Raw genomic sequence first — 26534 nt, forward strand, 5'->3', positions numbered from 1 at the left:
CACCTCTTTAATGTTATTTTTAGTGATCTCCGACTGGCGAAGTCGAACATAATTACTTTTGGCACTTTTAAATTTGCCAAGACAAATTTGCCAAGATGTCAGGCCCGGTAAACATTTGACTATGGTGGCTGGTGTCTCTATATTCACGTTCCGTTTTCGTTCCTTGAACCGGTTCAGAGCCCTGCTTACCAGCCCTAGTTTCTTTACATATTATACATATAGCAAGCATGATTGAACATTTTTAACAAGTTGCTAGAGTGATTTCCAACCTGTTTTAGCCAGTTAAGCATGTTTTAACATACCACTGACGTGTTTTGGCACATTAGTAACATGTTAGCACTGTGCTAGCATGTTTTAATATAGCATAATACTAGCATGTTTTGACACACTAATTACTAGGCTTTGATATGACTTTTTATTCAAATTTGGTCTCAGAAGCAGCAGCAGTAGTTTAAAGAGTAGTTGGTGGTTTTGTTGACTTTTTGTTCAGAATTTACTAAAACAATTCACATTAAATTTTCTCTAGATTATCTGAGCTGTGCAAATATTTAATAGTGATAATTAAACTATGTCAGCAGTTTGTTTATATTTTAACAAAATAATTTTAGGAAACATCTCAGACAATGTTGATGGTTATATAAACCAATAACTCTTTATGAAAGAGCTAACTCTGAGCAATAAAACTTTTCTGGGTTTGCGTGTGTCGTGAGAAACAAAACACAGAAGAGATCTCCTCTTTCCATTAGAGAACTTGTTGCAGATACTTTTCTTCACCTTTTAACCTTGTGAATAGATTACTTAAACATGCTTGTGATATCATGCCTCATGCATGTTGTCAGCACTGCCTTTCTGAGGTCCAAGTCAGGAAACATTTCCATTGTTTCAGAGTGAAGGAGAGTAAAAGTCTTTAAACCACCACTGATGAGATAATTCAGTCTGAGAGGATAGTTTCGAGTTATATGCTTAAATTAGTTTTATAAAGAGCAGAAAGCTATTTCCAGCATGTCAATTACGTACAACATTTTTAAGAGAGTGCTGTGATACATAACAGATTTAATAGCTGTGAGTTTTATTAGCTGTTACATACTTCTTGAAGTCTGGCTTCTCCTGATTCTTGAGTTTTCACACTCAGCATTAACTTTTCATTTTAATGTTTTAGCAGTAAATTTGTTCAGATACTGTCAGAGATTCACTGAAGATTATCTTCTACCATCTCCTCAATTGTGGTTCACCAAGATAAAAAGCTATGGCAGATTTAATGCACTTGACTTTTAACTACTTTTACACTACTCCTCTCTTGAAATTGAAGGTTGTTAATGGATTGCAGGACTTCCTGAATCGTCGTCTCATTCTAACACAGGCCAGATGTGGATGAGGATTTCCACTGAGGTCTTAAATGTTCTCTAAATTTTGCATGCTTGTGTCTGTGTACCATAGATATGCTTTATAGTCAATCAAAGAACAGTTTAAATTTTCAGCTTTTTCAAAGACTTTTGAATGGTGATAATTTGATTTTACAATAAAGAAAAAAATAAATATGTCACGGAAATATCATAAATACATAATGATTTTTGTATTAGATTGATGTGCCTTAGTTGGTACAGTAATGACTTCAATTGCTGCAAAAATGTATATACTTGCATGTAATTCCAGAATGAGTGGAAACTACTGCAAGTTTTACATTTGTTTTAAAGTGGTCTTTAATGCTATGGGCTAAATATTGTTAATCTATTAAATCAAAATATGAAAAGAAACAATTTATTTACATTAAAGTGTGAATTTGTTCAATGCCATAATATTCCTGTTAAAATTCAGTAAAAGTAGAAAATGACTCTTAATAGCGAGACAAAGTAAATTCGTAGACAATCTTAAACAGATATTTCATTGTTTTAACTTAGACAGTTATTTTAGGACACTGTGTACTTCTTATTTATGTATCTCAGTTAAATGTATGTTTGGTTTTCCACAGTTTCATCTTTTTCTTCTTGGACAACAAAAACAAAGAGGACAGAATGTTTGGGACTAGAAAAGCCGTTGGTTATTGGTCGGGAGGATCAGGATGGAAAGAGGTTGTTGAATCATTTATTCCACTTGGGTCAGACATCAATCTATGGCTGCATATTTATGAACTCTAGTCACTTTTGACAGAAATAATTAAGGACTAGTGAAGGAAGAGACAAAAGTATGATGGCAATGTCAAAAGTAAAAAAAAAAAAAAAAGGATGTTAATTCAATTTAAGCTTCACTTAACTTATTATACATAATTATATATAACTTAATATATATTAAAGCAACTGTCTGTCCTAATATTTTTCACTGAATAATGAAAATAACATGATAGTTCTTAAAAAGTGTGAAAAACTGAGTCACAGCTTTGGCTAAAATACAGAACATGTGTGAACAGACTTTAACCTGTTCTGAGACATTTCTCTCAGCAGATCATAAAGTAGATGAATCAGAGGAGACACAGGCACTGCTGACTCGATACTTCTTGCAATTGTTGTGGCTGAAAGCTGATGACATGTGACGCAACGGTTAATGAATGGAAAATATGTAAACACTGAAACTGAGAAAAAATTAGAAAGTTTTTACATCAGCCAGTCAAACATATTCTGACAAAATTCTGACTCTACCATCTGAATACCTCAAAAGAAATTGAGACATATCAGACCAGGCAACATTTTTCCAGTCTTCAACTTTCCAATTTTTTTTTTGTGAGCTCGTGCAAATTGTAGCCTCTTTTTCCTATTTGTAGTGGAGATGAGTGGTACCTGGTGGGGTCTTCTGCTGTTGTAGCCCATCCGCCTCAAGGTTGTGCGTGTTGTGGCTTCACAAATGCTTTGCTGCATACCTCGGTTGTAACGAGTGGTTATTTCAGTCAAAGTTGCTCTTCTATCAGCTTGAATCATTCGGCCCATTCTCCTCTGACCTCTAGCATCAACAAGGGAATTACAGCCAGCACGAGTCCTGCTAGCTGTGAACAGGGAACGACCGGGCGGTAGAGGATTCTGCTTGGTCATAAAGCCTTCCTCGATTGTGTTAACAAATGAAACATGATTTGTGCAAAACGAATGAATACTTATCAGTGAAGAATTTGTTATTTGCATGATCTGATAGTCATATGGCATATGACTGCGAATAGGGGACAGACTGCGTTCTGTATAACTTTCACGGAGTGATGTCCGAATCAACAGACATCAATGCAATTATAAATCAGATTATTATTACATTGTCAGAGTGGATATGAAGCAATGCAGGTAACATAGGCTTGTTTAATTTGCTAGCAGCTGGCTAGTTAATGTTAACTGATTATAAAGCTGTAATTTGCTTTGCTAGGAGTTAATATTTTGCTATCTACCTTACCTGTCTTTGGACATTTGTGTTTAAACGCATTTTGTAGTTACTGCAATTTTGAAATGGGACAAAATTGAACAAGGAGACTTTGTCACAAGACAGAACAGATGTCACAAAGCAAGGGCTGTGCAAAAAATCGAATGCAATTTTCATGCGCATCTCATCAGTAAAGATGCTCCTGTAATTAGAAGTATATCTCCAGCACGTGCATTCAGATCAGGGTTGCCAGGTTTTCACAACAAATCCTGCCCAGTTGCTTCTTAAAACTAGTCCAAAACTAGCCCAATCGTGTTTCCGGGAGGTTCCCCGATAAAAATTGCTTCCCGGGGTTAAAATATAAAATTTTTGTAAGGGTTGCCCTGGTAGAATTCACATTTTAGGGGCTAAATATCACGTTATCGGTATTGGGGTTGCTTCAAACCGTGGACATGAAAAACAATCGCAGACTTGGCAACACTGGTTCAGGTGGTGAGGCAGTTACTACACAGAGCTGTAGTGTACCGACAACTAACACAAAATCGACAAAGAATCGCTGCGATTTTAACTTTATCTTTCTTCTTCCATAAGGTGGTTTGGCATCATGGCATCTTTTTTTCCAGGCAGAAAAAAAAAAACACGACACACGTCTCCTGGAAATCCTGCATAAATCAACCAATCCAGTGTTGACTTGGAAACTCATGAAGTGTTTTCAATTTTGTGTGCCATATGAATTCAGTCCATGAGACTGACATCTGAGGCTGAGACTAACAATGTATTGAAAATATCATATTGTGTTCAAAGTCTAAATCCAGTTTAAAGTTTTGTAGCCTACCTAATGCCAAGTAAGAATGAAGGAGTTTGACATTTGGAATCATCGCCAACATCCCATTTAGGGTAATTAAAAGCGATATCATTGAAATTTCCATTTAAATGATTATCACAGCACCTGTTTGGATTCAAGTAAAGTCACCTTTATTTATATAGCACTTCAAACAAAATATATTGCATCAAAGCAACTGAACAACATTCATTAAGAAAACAGTGTGTCAATAATGCAAAATGATAGTTAAAGGCAGTTCATCATTTAATTCAGTGATGTCATCTCTGTTCAGTTGAAATAGTGTCTGTGCATTTATTTGCAATCAAATCAACAATATCGCTGTAGATGAAGTGACCCTAACTAAGCAAGCCAGAGGCGACAGCGGCAAGGAACCGAAACTCCATCGGTGACAGAATGGAGAAAAAAACCTTGGGAGAAACCAGGCTCAGTTGGGGGGCCAGTTCTCCTCTGACCAGACGAAACCAGTAGTTATATTCCAGGCTGCAGATTGTCAGATTGTGCAGAAGAATCATCTGTTTCCTGTGGTCTTGTCCTGGTGGTCATCTGAGACAAGGTCTTTACAGAGTTGTCCTGGGGCCGGATTCACGAAAATCTTCTTAAGAAATAAATAAAGACATTTCTAATGATAAATTCCACGAAGTTCGTAAGTATGTTCTTAAAGAGCCAGTAAGATGAATATTCTAAGCTTCCTATCACTGTTTATAAGTACAGTTATACAACTGTACATTGGGTTTAAATCCATCCAAGGTTAAAAAACATTGTAATTTTGTCAAAATATCATTTTAAAATTACCTAAATTCTCAGAGATCCCCAAACGGTTCGCGCGAAGCTGTTCAAAAGATTCAGTTTCCTTAAACCCCACCTTTCGGTAGCATACTGTGTTCTGATTGGTCAACTAACATAGTCAGTTTTGATTGGTTGTTCCGCACACACCTGCACGGTAAACTATGTGTTAGCATCTGTTTGGGGTGAATTATGTCTTATTCGTCTCATCGCGAAGCAAACAGTAAAATAAAAAACTTGAACAGTCTCGCTGCTCTTTCTTCTGTGTGGGTGTATTCAAGCCGCGCTTCAGTTTGAATCTGAATAGTGCGTTCAGCGCGGGGCCGTGGTCACATTAGATATAACGAAGGGAGACATGAAAAACAGACATCGCGTTGTTTTCATATGGATTACTTTATCACAGAATATCTGTTTTCGGCAGCACTTATTTAGTTTTAAAGTAGACATGTCAAGCTTTCTATAGATATCTCTCTCATGTCTCTTCGTTGAGTATTCACGGAGTTACACTTCATTTTTAATGGCATGTTTGTACATGACGATCAGCGCAGACAGGCTGCAGACCGCACGCATACTGATAAGATGCTCGGGAGAAAACAGACACATAACGTCATAATCATACTTCGCGTTGTGATTTGGAGATGCTCATTGTTCTAAATAAAGTTGGTAATGAACCCTCTTTTATGGCCAAATGCTTTGAAAATCCCACTGTACTCACCGAGATTACAAAAGCAGTCATCAGTGAAATGTTGTGAACACAACAAGGATTTGTTGTACTGCTCTGGTATTTTGGTAAAAATGAATTTTAGCCATTGGTTCTTCTGATCTTCATTCTTTGGCAGTGAAAATAAAACAAACTTGCCTTTATAATTAAAAACACACTATCTCCTCGACTGGATGCTATCACACCAACCAGAGCGTCTTTGTGTGGGAGGGGGGAGTTCCGTTTCTCCCCAGATGGTAGGCATATACTATTATGCAAAGTTTTCCTAGTGACGTACATAGAGATGGGCAAAAGATTTGAAATCTATAACGACTCGTTTCAGCGATTCAGAGTCGACTCCTTACTTTAGAAGCCAATAACTTTATAAATCGTGTACTTTTTGGTTTAATTACTTTGCACATTGTTTAAATGTGATGGACAGCTACATCATACACTGTAATACAGGTAATTTTTTATTTCCCATCTGTGTGGCTCTTTAAGTTCAATTCTTGAAAAATTCTTAATAAGTTGTCAAATATATTCTTAAGAAAAAAATTTTCTTAAGAAAATAACCGCCGTTATCTGAATGAATTCATGACGCACTGCTAAACTCACATGATTGTCTTTTTGCGCATCTGGTAGATTACCCTAATAATCATAATAAGCACACACCATGAACTGTATATTTTCATTGCAACTTTGACTGGCGCTCAGCTTCACGTTTTTAATGCGGCCTGTTTTTGAACAGTTACTTTTAAAATAGCTTGTCTCAAGCTGCAGTAATATGTTTCATTCATTTTTGTACCGTGTTTTTGCACTCTCATCTGAGTGAACTATACTATGTGAGTATGTGAGTCTGCGCTTCAACTGCAAATGCATCCTGCGTATTCAGCCGGTGGAGGAGGCACCCGTGTAAACCACAGAATGCCTGGAGATCTGCTCTATGGGCACCCCTGCACTGAGAAATGCAAGATCTGACCTTATACCCCCAATTCGGGAATCGGCCATAAAGCCAGTGCTGGAGCGGTCTCATATGTAACAGGCCGAGCAGTGTAAGTGCCGTTTAAAGCTTAAAGCGGACGCCGCCGCGTCCTCGGGGGAACTGTGAGTGGATGCCGCCGCAGCCTCGTGGGAACTGTGAACGGATGCTGCCGCCGCCTTGGGGGAACTGTGAGCAGACGCCACCTCGGGGGAACTGTGAGTGGACGCCCCCACCGCTCCACTACAGGGAAGAAATTACTTTAATAATTTACTTTAATAAAAAAAAAGCAAACAAGACAAAAGCAAAACTGAACAGATATCCAGGACAAGATCAGAATCGGGACCAACCGCAAGACACGAGTAACAAGTAACAATTAATACAGCCAGACAGAGTGGCGTGTGAGACGAGAATATATAGTCCATGACAATGAGCAACAGCTGTGTGTCTGATTGAGAGACAGGTGTGCGCAGAGCCGGATTATCCATAAGGGCACTTGGGCCAGTGCGCAGGGGCACCAACCATTCACAACAACTAGAGGGGCACCACATGACAAAAGCTTTAAAAATATTTTCGTAAATTGTTTTATTATTAACTTGAAATTCTTAAAAAAACATACATAACTTGTTTAGGAGCACTCACTTAATAACAACAATAATAATTGTTGGTTGCAATACAATTTCCCATTGCCAAACAACTAAGTTGCTAACAGGTTAGCAACTATGCTTTTGGGAAACGCACCCCAGGACGACAATGACACAGAAGCGATTGACTGCACTCTCCCTGTTTACAATTGAGGTTAAAGTTAAAATATTACCGTCTACAGCCATGAGAGGGCGCTCTATGCTGCTCAGTGCTCCTGTAATCTACCACTGAAAACATAGAGCCATATTCGTCGCGGCTGTATACGGTAACGTTTTTTCTTGGTTCTTGGTTCTTGGTTCTAAATAAATGCGACTTATAGTCCAGTGAGACTTATGTTTTTAGTTTTTTCATGACTTATTTTTGGACTGATGCGACTTAAACTTAAGTGCGACTTATAGTCCGAAAAATACAGTTGTTGGACAAGTTAATAAATTACATTTGATTTGAGAAATCACCTTAATTATGTCTGAGGGGGAGGGGGGGGACTTTTGAGGTATAGTGCCCAGGGGCACCACACTGTCTCAATACGGCCCTGGGTGTGCGGAGTGAAGGTAAATGAGTCCGGGAGCAAGGGAGAAACACAGGTGTAGCAACTAAAACAATGATGATCCTTATGAAAATTAACCATGGTTTTACTACAAATAAAACCAAAAAACCATGGTTACTGTAGTTAAACCATGGTAACCACAAATTAACCATGGTTTTGCTATATTAACCATAGTTTAACCATGGTATTTGTAGTAAATCTGTGGTTTTACAAATGGCAGTCAATACACCAAAAAACCATGGGTTACTACAGTTTTACTATACTAAAACCATGGTTATTTTTCATAAGGGTCGAGGTAACAAGATAGGTGGGGTAAGAAAAGAGATATGACAAAAGCACATAGCACCAAAAAAACACAACACTCACAGAAGACAGTGACAGAAAGACAGAAGACTGTGACAAGTACATAATGTAACTACAGAAGAGTCATGTTTTAAATTGGAAAAATATCGAAACTCATTGGTCATTTTTGAGCAGGATGTTAACGGTCTAATCAGATTCAATGATCTATGCTAAGCTAAGCTAAAAGTGCTACCACCGGACCTGGATATAGGATTCAAAAACTGTAAAACTGTTTAACTCTAGGGGAGTTGGAAAATGAGCCTATTTTCATAAAAAGTGGAGTGTTCCTTTAAGGCTCTTTTATGATACTCTTTTCTTTTTGGGAATTTGACAACCATTGGTCAATGTATGCTTGTGTTGGAAAGAAGCACCTTGGACATCGGCTGCTGAGTGTACAGATTAAATGATGACAGAATTGACATTTTTATAAACTTCTTCTTTAAAATGGCAAAAATGAGCTTGGAGATCATGCACACTACTCAAAGCATTCCGTTTCTGAGAAATGCAGATTCTTGGTTATTTTATTAAACGAATAGTGACATGCTGATGATGGGAAAAGTATTATGCAGACTATGTGAAATTGTGACGCATTCCAGCATACTTTGTGTCATTGGCGGATGGGAAACAGGGAGACTCAACCAGTGTTTAAACCATTATTGAGCAAGAGTCCATGAAATGCAATGGTGTCATTGCCAGACTATTAATATAGTCCTGCTGCGAGAGAAAGAGAAAGAGTCTACTTGGAAATCATCAAACGGCCACATATTTGAAATGCCATAACTACTTAGCAAATAGCACACAGTCTAGAAAGTATTCACGGCTATATTCAGCATAAATGTAATTGTTGGTTAGTGCTGTGATATTTAGGACTGAGCTAATTTATTGGTTTTAAAAGTGTCAATGAGGATGTGATATGCACTTTACATTGTGAGTAAAAATACAATAAATGACTCAAGCAATATTCTCTGTAATGATTTTTTGGTAAGAACACCCATGAAATCAGACCAAAAAAAAAAAAAAGAACTGTGCAAAAAGAACCAATGAAACATTTGTGGAAATTTCTCCAGAAAAGCAATGGAAACTGCAGGATGCATACCAGCAGGATTTTTTCTTCTCATCCCTCCAGTTTGTAACAGCCAATATTTAGATAACAGTTCAGCCCTGTCAGTTTCAGAGAGACACATTGGTCCCTGAAGAAACTGGTCAGGACGTAAGAGAGGCAGGGGATGGAATTGTGTGTCTGCTGTCTGCCGGCAGCAATTTATTTTCACACTGCTTTTTTTCCCTCCTCACCAACATTTCAGAGGTTTGGAAGTTCTTCATTGGCCGCCAACACATATGTCATTGTAATAACAGCGAGCAGGGGTTTATTTTAATAGCCAGACCATTCATCAACCCCATACGCTCTGCTACTGCATATAGGTTCCATATCGGCCTCCAGGCCCATTCAGCCAGACTTGTTTCATTTTCCTACTTGATACGATGACTCAAAGCCACAGATAGCTAGGTGTTTACCCAGACTCATTCAACAGGGATGGTTTGACATCATCAAGCGGCGGGGACTCTGGTTACTTTTTCCACTGGTGATCTCTCTATAGCCCCGCATGCCAATCATGGCCAAATGTTTTTGATTTAACTATCTGACTGAGGAAGTGTGTGGTGTTTGTCTGAATTCTGCCTTGAAATATTTGCATATAAGGCCATCAGACTGCCTTTCTAATGAAATGTAATAGTGTAATACAATATTAAAATGCTTTCTCCTATCTCAGTTTAATGTGATCAAACAACTAAGAAAGTTTTTTGTGGGCAGACTTGCCGACGAGTGTAAACAGCATTGTGTTTTCAAACTTCGCTCTGTTTGTTTGAAAGGACTGATATGTCATCTTCTGACTCAACCATTGGCGTGAGTTCAGGGTGGTCCTACCTGTTTGTCCAAACAAGGAAGATGAGGACATTAAGAAGTGATTGGAAAACAAGTTTGGAAGAAGTCAGTGAGCCCCTGCTGGTAAATGAACTACACTCTTAAAATAAATGTTCCAAAACGGGTTTTCACAGTGATGCCATTGAAAGAACATTTTTTCGGTTTCCCAGAGAACCTTTCAGTGAACGGTTATTTTTCCACTATAAAGAGCCTTCTGAACAACTATAAAGCTTTCTGCAAGCAACAAATAAATCCAAATAATTTCATTAAATATGTTTTACCTGTGAACATCTTAAAAATGTTAAGTGGATTGCTGGCTTTAAAAGCATAGCTCAAAATATTTGGTAGTAAGGATTTGGGACTGTACTGTATTTTTGGTGCCTTCAGCCAGTCAGCATGTTGGGACATCATTCCTATTCATCTCAGTTATTAGTCACACCGACATGAATAGGAATGCTAATGACGAGCTTTCTAATGGGATTCTTAAGCTCCTTCTTTCATTTTATTTGGTGTTTCTAACTACAAGAATTTAAATTTGGCATTTCTGTGATGCAAAGCTGAATTTCAGCAACCATTACTGCAGTCTTCAGTGTCACATTTGCCTTCAGAAATCATTCAAAGAAACATTTATTTTTATTATTAGTACACAGTTGTGCTGCTTCATTTTTTTTTTTTGAGAAAAATGATACACTCTTTGATTAATAAAAGTTTGATTAACTAAAGTAATAGCATTTACTTTAAAATAGTTTTTGTTTAACATTTTGTACATCAGTTCTAATAAACAGTTTTCTTTGATAAATTGAATGTGTATTTTACTGAAAAAGTCAATCGTGGGTCAACACAGACAAGTTTCTCATTGTGTGTGCGTGGAGAGAGAGAGAGAGAGAAAGAGAGAGAGAGAGAGAGAAAGAGAGAGAGAGAGAGAGTGAAATGGAGAGAGAGGTAGAATGCACGCTTTATACAGATAATAAAAGGTATTTTGGGAGTTTATTTTTTATTTTTTTATTATATTGTTGGTCATAATTTCTTGTTTGGTCAATGTCATGCTGGGTTCTGGTTCCTTAGCTGCTGTAGGCTGTATGGATCTTTTTAACAGAAATAATTTGCCGTGGTGATTTATAAGTGCAGCAGTCAACAGACCTGGAACGACTTCAGAGCTGTGCCTTTCCTGGAAAATAATTGCACGCCTTAGAATATTCATCAACCAATCAGAGTCAAGCATGGTATATTTGATATTTTATTTCAACGATGATTTCAGGTAACTAAACGTTTATTTTATAGTTTCTTAACTATAATAATCCTGTTTCAGAACATGATCAAAAATCTCCTGCACAAAAGTGTGTTTAGCGTCATTAAGATGTCATTGTCTGAGCAGGTAGACAGAATGAGGTTTATCTCATGCACACCTGGGACAAGATCTGGAGTGGGCGGGGCAACATGTTCAATTTGACTGATAGGGTTGTTTGGCTTTGGGGTTAAAGTGCTTATAGTTTGACTTTTTTTAACAGCATCCAAAACTCTAGAATTTTTTGTAACAGCTGCTTGAAACAGAATGTGTCCTATGTGGGTGCAGGACTGCATGGCGTGTACAGTATAATATAGAGGTTATGTAAATAGGTAGTCTGGGTGGGATGAAACTCAAGGAATTTTCCATACGACTTCCTGATGACTTTAACATGTCCTGCCAAACAACTGCAGCCGTCCTGACAGACAAACCCCCATGACTCACACGAGCCCAAGCCATATCAAACATTTTAGTTTAGACCCCTGAAGTGATGCCAGTCTTCTGTGACCTCTTCAGTAATCAAGTATCTGGTGTTGGAGCATTTGTTCAGTCATAAATACAATTTTCCCACTTGCAGACTTGAATACTTTGAACATGACCACAATAAAAGTAGCAACTGTCATCTGAATGAGAATGAAAGCTGAATGCATTCATATTACAACTAAATGCTCATGTTTTCTCTGTATCTATTATTGTTGTGGTATGTTTTACTTTAAAACCAGCTGACAGTTGTAATGTATTAGTTGTATTGGAACAGACAGGAACAATGATGCTTTTCATAAGCATTAATCATCCATGTACAGTATGTTTGTAATTATTCAGAAATTGTATTTCACTGCACTGGGTTTCCTGTTGGTTTTAATTAGCTCTGCCTCCTCCTCCTAAAGCAAAAATTACAGGACAAATTCAATGCTGCCACCTAGTGTCATGATTTCACAATACATGGGAGTTTATTGTGCCTGTATGATGATTTATGGGAGTAATTCACTTTAAAAATTTAAACATTAGAATTCAGGCTTCTAAAGTTGATGGCAAAACATTGCAGTTTTGTGTTTCATTGGGTTGTATAAACAGTACAATTTCTGTGGAATACATAAATATACAAAACTAAACCAATATATACATAAATATATGTACACTCACTGGACACTTTATTAGGTACACTGTTCAATTGCTTGGTAACTCAAATTGCTAATTAGCCAATCACATGGCATCAACTCAATGCATTTAGGTATCTAGATGTGGTGAAGACGACTTGCTGAAGTTCAAACCGAGCTTCAGAATGAGGAAGAAAGAGGATTTAAGTGACTCTAGAGTCTCTAGAGTTTATAGCGAATGGTCAGAAAAATAGAAAATATCTAGTCAGCAGTTGTGTGGATGAAAATGCCTTGTTGATGTCAGAGGTCAGAGGAGAATAGGCAGACTGGTTAGATATGATCGAAATGTAACTGGGTCATTATACGAAAACGTGCCATTTCCCACTTTTAATGTTTGATTTTCAAATTTCTGTTTTGAAAATCTTTAAGCCCCTTTTTGGATTAAGTAGATCCTTACCTCTCAGGAAAATGTGCCGTGCCATCTCAGGCTATCTTATTTTTTTCATTTTTTTCATTTAACTAATTTAAATGTGTGTTTTTGGTCAACCCTGTTACCAACATATTAATTACTTTTTGAAAAGGTTTTAAATACATGTATATAACAAATCTGATATACTGTGGAAGATATACTCCCCCTTGTTACATTAAGAGTGTTTGTGAATTGAGAATATTGAAAGTTTTATTTTTTTAAGGGGATGAATACGTTCATTTCCAAATTACACTCTCCCAGCATCTTCTGTTTTAAGAAAAATGTATGGAAACAAAAATTAAACACCTCAATTCAATTTTGAGTGGATTATTAGCCTCTCTTACTAAACATTTACAATTAATTGATTACATTTTTATTTACATTTTTTAAGTTCTATTAGAATATTATACAAGTAACAGGGTTGACACATCAGTTACAGGGTTGACAACAGCTACCGTATTGATTATACTGCTTGTCTGAGTTACAATTATGGTTGTAATGGAGTCTTAATTGGACATTCATAAACCTTTAATTCAACATGACTAATCAGCATATTATGTAGACGGCTCTATTGAGATATTTTAGCATAAAAATGATGAAAAACCGAAACTTATCTGTTTGCATGAACTTTAACTTTAAAATGTTTAACTGTTGCCCCGCCTTCTACTTCTCAAACCTCATACTTTCTATGATATTGTGCTGAGAAAACACAGATTTACCCATTCTGTGTTGGTAGTGGCGTGTACCACAGTTTGCTTTGCCAATTGAGAAACTTGATTGGTAAACGGTTTGCCAGAATATACCCTGACCCAGATCTATCCCGTTAGTGAAGCATTGGTTTCCACACTGGTTTCATTAAATAAATAAATAAATAAAGGAAATTATTATTTTAAAAGATTCACGAATAAGAATCATCTGTTCACGAACTGGATGGTGAACTTGCATTACCGAGCCAAAGATGATACTGAACATTTCGAATGAATAAAGAAGTTCATCTGTAAACCACATAAAGCTATTGTTTGACTTCATAAACCTTTATTTTATGCATGCTTCGTATGGATCTGTTGACTGAATGCATAGTGTGATTTCTAGGAGAATGTTTGTGTCGTTATGTGCTTGTAACGGGAAAAAATCAGTCGCGGTATTGTTTGAAATCCCCAAACTTAAATATTAAATTAATAAATTACATCAAAATAAAAGTAATCACTGGTAATCTAAAATAGTTTTCAGATGTTACTGTAATCTGATTACCCCTTATTTAAAATGTAATTTTAACGAAATACAGTTACTCATATTTTGTATTTTACATACGTAACGCTGTTACATGTATTTCGTTACACCCCAGCCCTGATTATTTATGATTGTGTAGCATACTGTAAATGTAAGTAGTTCACATGCCATCAAATAATCATACAAGTCACACAAGCTTGATTTATTTTTTGACAAGAAAACTTTTTAAAACTATTTGGATGGAGTGCATGTATGGAGAGTATCCCAAATGCAAACTGAAAAGCTTGTTAATTTATTGACTTCTCATAATAAAAAAAATAATGACTTTTGATTTATAAAGCACATTTATAAAACCCAATGCACTTGTGTGTATCAGTATAGATCAGTAACCTCAACATATTTTAGCCTATCTATCAGTAGAATAAATAAAAAAACATGATTTTTAGGGATAAAAACTGTAAAAACATGTATATTATGTATACTATTTGTAAGAAAAGTATGTCTGTTAAAATTCTCAGTCATCCAGGTCATAGTTATCCAAGAAGGGTTGGCTCAGGGGTGACAACCCCACAGAGGTTAAATGCCTGGCACTCCCCATCAGTCATTTAGAAATGAAGAAACCCCTTGGATGAGAGGCAATAGCTTCAAATATGGACGTACCTAGTCCAGTTGCCCTTGATTTAACCCTTCTTGTGTATACAACATGGGTAAGACACACAAAAGCGTACTTGGGTCAACCCTCTTACCCTGGAATGGTTACAGGGTTGACGGTAACAGGGTTGACGAAAAAGGTTATTGCCGGCCATTACTAGCCATGAGGTATAGGTAATGACACTACATTACGTGCCTTAATGAGAGGCTTAAATATTATCATATATGTAAATTTTTAAATATGTACAAAAAACTTTTTAACATATGCTTTTCTGGTAACAGGGCTGACACAATGAGCGTGTCCCTGTCTTTCAGACATTACATAACCTCAAAGAAAATTCATTAAAAAGAAGAGAACACTTACTTGTCTTCTACCATCAACTTCATGAAAGTCAGATAATGTCACTTCCTGGAACTGATGCAACTTTTGGAACAGTCCATTATCTTTAAAGAGGTGTTTTTATAAAAAGTAACAGGGTTGACGAGAACCTAGGGACCCGACTAAATTGTGTGTTTTTTTATTTTATTTGACACGTTAAGAATAAAATCCATTTATGACTAATGAACTGACACTTAAGGCTTTATACAAGTATATGTTTTTTTTATGATAGTTTGACTTTTTTGGCCTCGATAGCAAGTAGAAGTAGAAAAATCTTACTGAGGGACAGGCCATTTTCAACATTTCTTCAAGATGCTTTGTACAAAAATGTGATTAAAATCCTTTAAAAACCAAAGAAACAGAAAATAATTTATTCTTATATTATGAGACATTATGGAAACTAAAATATAAAATATTCTATTTCTTTTATGTTTTATTAAGATTTACAGAGCTTTTTTTTCCTGAGGGACACAAAATGGCACGTTTTCGTATAATGACCCAACTAACTAAAATAACCACTCATTACAACCAAGGTACACAGAGTACTATCTCTGAACACACAACACATCAAACCCTGAAGCAGATGGGCTACAGCAGAGGAGGACCACACCGGCTGCCGCTCCTGTCAGATAAGAACAGGAAACAGAGGCTACAATTGGCACAGGCTCATAAAAATTGGACAATAGAAGATTGGAAAAACGTTGCCTGGTCTGATGAGTCTTGATTTGTGCTGCTACATACGGATGGTAGGGTCAGAATTTAGTGTAAAGAACATGTAAGCATGGATCCATCCTGCCTTGTCTCAAAGGTTCAGCCTGGTATTGGTGGTGTAATTGTGTGGGGGATATTTTCTTGGCACACTTTGGGCCCTTAGAACCTATTGAGCATTGTTTAAACGTCACAGCCTTCCTGAGTATTGTTACTGACCACGTTCATCCCTTTATGACTACAGTGTAATCATCTTCTGATGGCTACTTCCAGCAGGATAATGCACCATGTCACAAAGATCAAATCATCTCAGACTGGTTTCTTGAACGTGATAATGAGTTCACTTTAATCAAATGGCCTTGACAGTCACCAGATCTTGCACCTTTGGGTTGTGGTGGAACGGGAGATTCGCATCATGGATGTACATGGATGGATGCCATGAAGAATTAAGGCAGTTCTGAAGGCAAAAGGGAGTATATGTATGTATATGTGTGTATATATTCAGTTAGTTTACTTTAATGTAATAAAATAACAAAATAAAAATAAAAATACAATAAAAGTAGCAATAAAATGTAAATAAAAATTAATTACTAAATGTTACTAAAATGTCTTAATTAAAAAATACATAAATGCAAATAAAATACAAATACGAATAAAAACTAATTTACAATATTAATACACTCTATATGTCAATTTACTTTCCCGGAAACACACATTTAGATATGTCTATCATTCTTTCTTTATTTCTTTCCTTCCTTCTTTCTTTCTTATTTATTTTAAAACAAAAATGATCCTTAACCCAATACACAAAAAAAAAAAAAAAAATAGCATGGGCAGTTTTTCTGAATGTAAATATTCAATTGCTGCTGACATTATTTGAGAGCCTTAGCCCCTGGTATACTGGCAGACTGCACGTCTCCTGCACTGTCTCTTTCCTCTCCAAATGCAGTCTAATCACAAAGTGCAAGTTGCTTTCCATTAGCCATGGGACAGCTGTGATCTGATAACATTTCATCAAACACAGACATTTCCATCCATCCTGGAGAACTGCAACGATGCTGAATACAAAATCCTTAAGATAAATAAAAAATACTGGAGCAATTATGGCAAAACATATGGAAGAAATCTGAGAAGGTATCAGAGTCCTCTCTGGGAATGAAGCTCATGAACATGATTAAATACAGAACTATATTAAAATAACAACATAATTTAAACATACTATTAATCTATTGCATTTTAGCTATAAATCTCTTTTAGTATGAAGTTCTTACACACGTTTACAATAACTGCAGTGATAACTTTTGACACCATTTAGTTGATCCCATAAACCACTATACATCTGCTTCTTGTGTCTAGGTTTTTAGTGTTTTTCCAGTCTGCTCATAGTTTATATGTAGGTATTAATACATAACAAGCATAAAATGTAAATTTCTGTACATTCTGATTGATGCTGAAACTTATTTTGTACGCATTTCAACGTCCAAAATGTAAAAGTGCTACATATTTACAGTTTGAAAATGTAAATATTTACAAATCTTTTTTACCTTTAAGATAAGAAACCTAAGCCTAACACCAAACCTAAACTTACCAATTTAAAAAAAGATATAAAACATGATTGAATGAATTACGCAGGGAAATTATCATCACCAGCAGACATCACTGCACCCCAAATCATCACTAACTTCAGAAACTTCACACCGGATTTTGGATTCTGTGCCTCTCCAGTCTTCCTCCAGAGTCCTTGTGCACCTTTTCCTATCACACTTTTTCCTTTCAGTCAACTTTCTATTAATATATTTTGATACAGCACTCTGTGAAAAGCCAGCCCTTTCAGCAGTGACCTTCTGTGGCTTACCCTCCTTGTGGACAGTGTTGATGATTGTCTTCTGGACAACCGTTAAGTCAGTAGTCTTTCCCATAATTGTGGTTGCATGTTCTAAACTAGCCCAAGAGGTACCAAGTATTTATACTCAAAATTAATAAGACTAATCATTCTAATTCTAATTTTCTGAAGATATTGAGTTTTTAATTTTCATAAGCTGTAAGTCAGAATAAAAAATAAAAAAAAACTCATGAAATATTTCAGTTTGTGTGCAATTATATTTATAATATAAGAAAGTTTGTGCTTTTAAATTAAGTTACAAAAAATAAAGACCTTTTCCGATATATTCAAAACAATTTAGATGCCCCTGTAATGAGACATTTTAGAAAAAAAAATTAAATATTTTCACAAGAGTGTAATCATAAATTGCATTAAATATTATTTTTTTGTTTTTTGTTGTTGTTGTTGTTTTTGTTCCTAATCATACTATTTACATGGAATTACCATCATGCAAATGTTAGTAGCTTGCAGTCCTCATTACAAGATTATTGTTTTGGAGAGCAACTCTAAAGACTTGATGCGAGTATCCACTAATGTAAAATGTGCAATACATCCCAGTCACCAATGGAGGGCTCCCTCATCACAGATATGATAAGCTGTTTACGGGGTCAATGCTTTTACCATGGGCATCGGAAAACAAAAATCGGACTTGCCATGTTTGTGAATCAAATAATAATAATAATAATAATTACATTCAAGTTTATTTCAATATTGCTTTTTACGATACAAATAATTGCAAAGCAACTTTACAGATAGAGTTTCAAAAATATTTAGTAGTAGCTTATAAGTGGCGACTCAGTTTGTGCACATATGACAAATGTACAGAAAAAATCTAAGACGTGATCAAACAGATGATGTACACTATTAAAATTAATTATTATATGATGCAATCACACTTATAGCGAAATTTGGTACCTCTGTATGTTGTTTCAGGGTTAGCATCATCTGCGATCCTTAGAGGGGGTGATATCCTTTCTTCTCAGGAATAATTCCTTGATTTTATTTAGCGCTTTTAGAAGAGGTGAATGTCCACCAGCAGTTATAGTGATAGTGATACTACACTCTTAGGGAAAAAAAAAATTAAATAAAGCATTTTAACCTAAAGTTACCGGACTGACATAAACCAACCTGTATATACCCAAAAGGGGCAACAGACCCACTCAAGCTATTCAACTAAATGAATGTATAGGAACTGGTGCAGTATACATGGTCTCTTTATTTCTTTTTTTTGTTCTCCCTTTTTTAAGGGGTGGGGTGGGCAACAAAACACAATCAACAAAATCAAAACAATAACTTAAATGCAAAAAAAAAAAAAAAAGACAAAAAAGAAAACTAAATACAAAAATGGCAACAATAAGAGGGGCAGACTGGTTCACTAAGATTAGGTTTTTGGCTGAAAGTAACAATCTCAGCTATTTCTACTGCAACCATGGAAACAACCACCAAACAAAATCAACCAATAGTGCTATCACCGCATCACACTACACCCTAGTAACTGGGGTACTGTCTTACCGAATACGAACCCCCTTTTAGCAACCAAAAAAAGTAAAAAAACATAAAACAAATAAGCTATACAATATTCACATAATGAAATCAAATCAAATAAAAAAGCAAACAGAAACAAACACTTATAAACAATCAGTACTGCTAAAACACAATTACACGTTTAAATACACCTACATTCACATGTTATTAAAATGTACAATTTACATTGACCATACATCAGTTACTACAACTACACTTTTATAAAACATTAAAAATAAATTAAATTACCTCCACAATGTTTCCTAATTAAACTGCACACATCATATCACATTAAGCGACCGTGCTGCCAAATGTGTTACTACAATGAAACAAACAGAACGCCTGCTAAAAAAAAAAAAAAAAAAAAGTTTATGGCACATAATAAATCAACCGATCCAGCCATTTCCAGCAGAGCTCAAATAGTCCAAGAAAGTGGGATTCAGAGACATGTGAAGTGTGACAGATGTGGATGAATGCATCTCCAGGGATGATGTAATACTCAGATGAGGGTCCTTCTAGAGTGCTTGCTAATTCTCCTCCTCTTCACAGAGGACAACAGGACCATATCAGTATCTCACTCATATTTACTGTGTGCAACTGTACCGTTGAGTCTGAGCTGCTCAGTACTGAATAAAATATCCTCTCTGTGTCTGGCCTCACCGATCCTTCCCTACCAAACATTAGGACTCCAAGTGTTTGGAAATAAACACTCTCCTCTCCTTTTAATCCAGCTCATCATTAAAGGAATAATTCAACCAAAAAATGAAATTTCACTGGAAATGTACTCACCCTCTGACAGTCCAAAAAAATAGATGAGTGAGTTTCTTCATGGGAACAGATGGATGATTATGAAGAAGTGTCATCAGAATGAGAGTCCAAACAGCTGCGAAATGTTAACATCAAACATCAAAATAAATAAATAAATAAATCTTGTAGAAATGGACAAACATCAAAATCTTCAATAAATCCCCTAGGGCCTATAGCATTTAATGTGCAAATCCTAAAAGTCTCACGTAAGTATAATTCTGTTCCTACTACATATTGTAGGTTCGAGATCGAATGTCAAAAAGTTGCAAAAATGCTGAGCTACAGTACCTGACTTTTTAAATCTTGAATTCTAATACCACAACGATGTTCCGAAATGCGGGTTTTTGAAGGTCTACTAGTTTTTCCACATAGCGAAGACTGCAGGGACAACACAACATTTAGATCACATACTAAATAATACCTCTTTTTTATTATCAGTATAATTTTTTATCTTGCATTATAGGCATGTTTGAAAGTTTGAATTTATAGGTAAAATTACATTGTTGACTATAATTGTGGGAAGTCGTGGCCTAATGGTTAGAGAGTCGGACTCCCAATCGAAAGGTTGTGAGTTCGAGTCCCGGGCCGGTAGGAATTGTGGGTGGGGGGAGTGCATGTAAAGTTCTCTCTCCACCTGCAATACCACGACTTAGGTGCCCTTGAGCAAGGCATCGAACCCCCGACTGCTCCCCGGGTGCCGCAGCATAAATGGCTGCCCACTGCTCCGGGTGTGTGTTCACAGTGTGTGTGTGTTCACTTCTCTGTGTGTGTGCACTTCGGATGGGTTAAATGCAGAGAACAAATTCTGAGTATGGGTCACCATACTTGGCTGAATGTCACGTCACTTTCACTTTCAATTGGCAAAAGGCACCTTATTCAAAAAATGAGAATGAGGAATTAAATCCACTTGAATATTGAATATTGAGAAGATTATGGTCTCTTATAATTCACATGCGGTGGTTTTTCAAAACATATTTTTAAGATTAGGTTCACTGTCCACAAAACAGTATGTCAATGTTTAACTAAAACACCTGGTATGTCCTGATTTTTTATGGTTTTCGGTTTATGTAAACACTCATATTAAGACACTCACGTAACATATTCATAAACCAACTAGCGGCAGACTGAATCAATTTTTCCTTTTCTTCATAGGTCATTTAACTCTTAATCACCTGTGAGTGTAAACGCATGTTTGAAATGTTTTTTTAAATTGTCTCACAAAGAGCCTGTTAGCTCAAAACGTTACCTTGTGTGAAGTCCATTATTACATTGTTTTGCTTTTTCGGGGGCTATGGTGTGCTGACTTTTATTTGCTTTTTAACTTTGGAAACTAACAAGAAACATGGGCAGACAAACTGGCAAATAAGGAAATTAGAATATAATAATTTTAAAACAGAATTAAACATAACATAAACTTCATATAACATCCCCCTCCAAGGATGTGCATTATAACACGGTAGTAACTTATACTCCAACAGAGGTAGGGGACACTTGTGGTGGGGATTCGGCAGGCAGGACCAAGGGAAATACCAACAGAGACAAAGTTGATGGAGTTGGAGACCCAGGTGGAGCCAGAGAACCAACAGAACAGGGGGTCACCACAAGTCCAGATGGCCAAGGTGGAGCTGACGGCTCGTGGGACTGAGGCAAAGACAGGGACCCAGAAGACTGCAGTGGAGCTGGAGAGAACTAAGGACAAAGCCAAAGGGAAAGCAGAGTGGAGCCAAAGGGATGGGAGGGTGAGGTGTACCTGGAGGCCTGAAATTCAGTGCTGAAGAATCAAAGGGACAAGGAAGCCTGGTGAAGCTAGTGGGATGATGGGTCACAACAGAGACAAAACACAAAGGAGCCAAGGTGGAGTAAATTAATTGGAGGGCGGAGATAAAGTCTGGGGCTCTGTGGCCAAAAGTGGAGCTTGGGGATGGTCTCACCAAGGCATGACATGAGCCAGCAGAGATTGGGGATTGAAGAAGGATTGACTGGCACTGGCTGAGGAGGGAGTGGGAGGCTGGGTGAACTGAACAACATTCATTAGGAAAACAGTGTGTCAATAATGCAAAATGATAGTTAAAGGCAGTTCATCATTGAATTCAGTGATGTCATCTCTGTTCAGACTGGATCTGGTGGCTACGGTGACCTCAGAATAAGAGATAAACAGACAAATATTAGCGTAGATGCCATTCTTCTAATGATGTAGCAAGTACATAGAGTGTCATGGGAAGTGTTTCCGGTTCCGGTTTACCTAATTAATGCAGCCTAAAAATCCTTTAAAGGATTTGGATATTAAAAGCATATTAGTATGTTATGTGTAAGCCAGGTTAAAGAGATGTGTCTTTAATCTAGATTTAAAACTGCAAGAGTGTGTCTGCCTCCTGAACAATGTTAGGTAGTTTATTCCAGAGTTTAGGCGCCAAATAGGCAAAGGATCTGCCGCCCGCAGTTGATTTTGATATTCTAGGTATTATCAAATTGCCTGAGTTTTGAGAACGTAGCATACGTAGAGGATTATAATGTAAAAGGAGCTCATTCAAATACTGAGGTGCAAAACTATTCAGGGCTTTATATGTATTAAGCAATATTTTAAAATCTATACGATGTTTGATAGGGAGCCAGTGCACTGTTGACAGGACTGGGCTAATATGGTCATACTTCCTGGTTCTAGTAAGAACTCTTGCTGCTGCATTTTGGACTAGCAGTAGTTTGTTTACTAAGCGTGCAGAACACCATATAAAGCATTACAATAATCTAACTTTAAGGTCATAAATGCATGGATTAACATTTCTGCATTTGACATTGAGAGCATAGGCCGTAATTTAGATATATTTTTGAGATGGAAAAATGCAGTTTTACAAATGCTAGAAATGTCGCTTTCTATGGAAAGATTGTGATCAAATAGCACACCTAGGTTCCTAACTGATGACGAAGAATTGACAGAGCAACCATCAAGTCTTAGACAGTGTTCTAGGTTATTACAAGCAGAGTTTTTAGGTCCTATAATTAACACCTCTGTTTTTTTTTTTCAGAATTTAGCAGTAAGAAATTACTCGTCATCCAGTTTTTTATATTGACTATGCGTTCCATTAGTTTTCCAATTGGTGTGTTTCACCGGGCCACGAAGAAATATAGAGCTGAGTATTATCAGCATAACAGTGAAAGCTAAGACTATGTTTCCTGATGACATCTCCCAAGGGTAACATATAAACCGTGAAGAGTAGCGGCCCTAGTACTGAGCCTTGAGGTACTCCATACTGCACTTGTGATCGATATGATACATCTTCATTCACTGTTACGAACTGATGGCGGTCATATCAGTACGATTTAAACCATGCTAATGCACTTTCATTGATGCCAACAAAGTGTTCAAGTCTATGCAAAAGAATGTTTTGGTCAATTGTGTCAAATGCAGCACTAAGATCCATTAAAACTAATAGAGAGATACACCCACAATACCATTTTTCTCTAAGAAGAAATATAATTGTGAGGATACTACCTTTTCTAGTATCTTGGACAGAAAAGGGAGATTCGAGATTGGTCTCTAATTAACTAGTTCTTTGGGGTCAAGTTGTGGTTTTTTGATGAGAGGCTTAATAACAGCCAGTTTGAAGGTTTTGGGGACATATCCTAATGACAATCAGGAATTAATAATAGTCAGAAGAGGATCTATGACTTCTGGAAGCACCTCTTTTAGGAGCTTAGATGGTATAGGGTCTAACATACATGTTGTTGGTTTAGATGATTTAACAAGTTTATTCTTCCTCTCCTATAGTAGAGAATGAGTGGAACTGTTCCTTAGGGGGTCTATAGTGCGCTGTCTGATGTGATACTGTAGCTGACTGCTGAATGGTTGCAATATTATCTCTAATAGTATCGATTTTAGAAGTAAAGTAGTTCATAAAGTCATTACTGCTGTGGTGTTGGGAAATGTTAACACTTGTTGAGGCTTTATTTTTTGTTAATTTAGCCACTGTATTGAATAAATACCTGGTGTTATGTTTGTTTTCTTCTAAAAGAGAAGAAAAGTAATCGGATCTAGCAGTTTTTAATGCTTTTCTGTAGGATAGGTTACTTTCCCGCCAAGCAATACGAAATACCTCTAGTTTTGTTTTCCTCCAGCTGCGCTCCATTTTTCGGGCTACTCTCTTTAGGGTGCGAATGCTCATTATACCATGGTGTCAAACTGTTTTCCTTAACCCTACTTAAGCGTAAAGGAGCAACTTTATTTAAAGTGCTAGAAAAGAGAGAGTCCATAGTTTCTGTTACATCATCAAGTTGTTTCTGAGGTTTTGGATATGCTAAGGAATTTGGATACAGGTACATCAGGAAGGTAACTTAAAAACCAGTCTTTTGTGGTAGAAGTGATGGTTCTTCCATACTTGTAACAAGAAGTGGAATTTACAATTTTGGCTATATGAAGTTTGCACAGAACTAAATAATGATCTGAGATATCATCACTTGGCTGAATAATTTAAACACTATCAACATCAATTCCATGTGACAGTATTAAATCTAGAGTATGATTTCGACAATGAGTAGGGCCTGAAACGTGTTGTCTAAGTTCAGAATGTCTATAAATGCTGATCCCAATGCATTGAGCTTTTTCATTATCGACATGGATATTAAAATCACCAACTATTAAAACTTTATCTGCAGCCAGAACTAACTCGGATGTAAAATCACCAAACTCTTTAATAAAGTCTGTATGGTGCCCTGGTGGCCTGTATACAGTAGCCAGTACAAACATAACAGGGGATTTATCATTAACATTTGTTTCTCTGGATAATGTTATGTGCAGTACCATTACTTCAAACGAGTTATACTTGAAGCCTGCCCTCTGAGAAATCCTGAAAACGTTGTTATGAATTGAAGCAACTCCTCCCCCTTGGTCATTTAGACGCGGCTCATGTTTATTACAGTAATCTTGGGGGGTGGACTCATTTAAAATAATGTAATCATCAGGTTTTAGCCAGGTTTCTGTCAAACACAGCACATCTAGATTATGATTAGTGATCATATTATTTACAAAAAGTGTTTTTGTAGAAAGGGATCTGAAATTCATCTGTTTTTTTATTTGTTGAACCTCAATTAAATTGTTAATCTTAACTTGGTTTGGACTTTTTTTTTTGTATTTTCTAGTTCTGGGAACAGACACAGTCTCTAAAGTGTGATATCTAGGTGAAAGAGTCTCTATGTGCTGAGAATTAACTGACCTCTGTGACGGGAGGCAGCTAGCAGACGGTCGGTTCAGCCAGTCTGTCTGCTTCCTGAACTGGGCCCCAGTTAGTCAAGTATAAACACTAAGACTATTTGCCATATTTCTAGAGAGAAGAGTGGCGCCACCCCAGGAGGGATGAAGACCATCTCTTTTAAACAGGTCAGGTCTGCCCCAAAAGCTCGTCCAATTGTCTATGAAACCTATGTTATTCTGTGGGCACCACTTAGACATCCAGCCATTGAGTGATGACAATCTGCTATGCATCTCGTCACCACGGTAAGCAGGGAGGGGACCAGAGCATATTACAGTGTCTGACATCGTGCTTGCAAGTTCACACACCTCTTTAAAGTTATTTTTAGTGATCTCTGACTGGCGAAGTCGAACATCATTAGTGCCGGCATGAATAACAATCTTACTGTATTTACGTTTAGCATTTGCCAGCACTTTTAAATTTGCCAAGATGTCAGGCGATCTGGCTCCTGGTAAACATTTGACTATGGTTTCTGGTGTCTCTATATTCACAACAGAATTATCAATAACTAGAGCACTTTCATCAGGTTTCTCAGTGGATGCATCACTGAGTGGGGAGAACCTGTTTAATGTTTTGTTCAGAACAGAAGAGCAGTGTTTGACCCACGACTACGCTGCCTCACTGTCACCCAGCTGCAGGGGCTCTGTTGCCGGAACTGAACAATGTACAGAAATCCATGAGCTAGACGGATCCAAGACCGTTTCTAGAGCCCTAACAGTCTTACTGTCCTCAATTAAAGTTTGGATGCATGTCTCTAATTCTGAAATCTTCTCTGTCAGCCTATTTCCCTGCATTTATCACACGTGAATCCCTCATCTGGGACAGAGATAGATAAACTGTACATGTAACAAGAGGTGCAAATAACAATAGCAATAGAAGCCATTACTCACCGTGCTTGATGAAATATTCTTAACACAGTTGTTTGATGAACTTGTTAAAAACTGGAGCGAGAGAGAGGAGAGAAAAGAAAACAGCGATAGGTTCGAATGAAAATGCTAATGACAAGCTAACGAGTGCTAACTCAATGCGGGTGTACTGCACTCACGGATATAAAATAAAAGTGAACGATCAAAATTAATCTGATAAGATTGATCAATAATATCAGAAATATGGTGTGAATTAAGTTATATTTTATCACTTTAAAAAACAGAGTGATACTATAGATTCT

The sequence above is a fragment of the Carassius auratus genome, chromosome 42 (genome assembly GCF_003368295.1).
Source record: "Carassius auratus strain Wakin chromosome 42, ASM336829v1, whole genome shotgun sequence".
NCBI lineage: Eukaryota > Metazoa > Chordata > Actinopteri > Cypriniformes > Cyprinidae > Carassius > Carassius auratus.